Here is a 750-nt window from a genome sequence, read left to right on the forward strand (position 1 = left end):
AAATATAAAATATAATTACATAACTATATAAAATATTTTATATTATTAGTACATCAAAATTAAAATTAAGTAACAAATATATAAAACCAAACTAAAAAATAAAAGAAAAAACAAGGAAAGTGGATAAGGCTATAAGCCCCTCACTCCAACTATTTTCTCATTTGACTCATGGAATGCCTAATCAAAATTCCAGCCCAAGAAAAAAAAAAGGTTAAAAATTCTGTCCAAAGAAACAAAAATAATCAAATGGAATTATTATTACTTATAACCCGTCCATGACGCTATGTAGAATGTAGTTTCCATTCTTAACATGGACGTGGATCGTGCTCCTTTTGTCTTGGACTTCCTTTTTTCCTATATATGTCCATTAATTTCCGTGTATTCCATTGTTGACCTTAGTTTTAGCTTCTATTGATGGAAAAAAAAGGGTGAGTATATTCTCAAATTTTTTCTATTATGGAAAATTATTAACCTTCATGTCTCTAGTATTGGATTCTTATCTTTTAACTACTCTCTCTATTTTAAAATATAAATCTCTCCCACTCAATAAACTCTTTTAAAAGATACTCTATATATCAACACAAAAAATAAGCCATCACACACACATATATATAATTTTACACATTTTTTACCAAAATAATCATCAAGTATTAAAATAATTATATATTATAATAAAATAATCAAATCTGATATAACTAAATAATCAATTTTTATGTAGCAAAATAATAAAAATTATAAATATCAAATATG

Source organism: Arachis ipaensis, chromosome B07 (genome assembly GCF_000816755.2).
Source record: "Arachis ipaensis cultivar K30076 chromosome B07, Araip1.1, whole genome shotgun sequence".
NCBI lineage: Eukaryota > Viridiplantae > Streptophyta > Magnoliopsida > Fabales > Fabaceae > Arachis > Arachis ipaensis.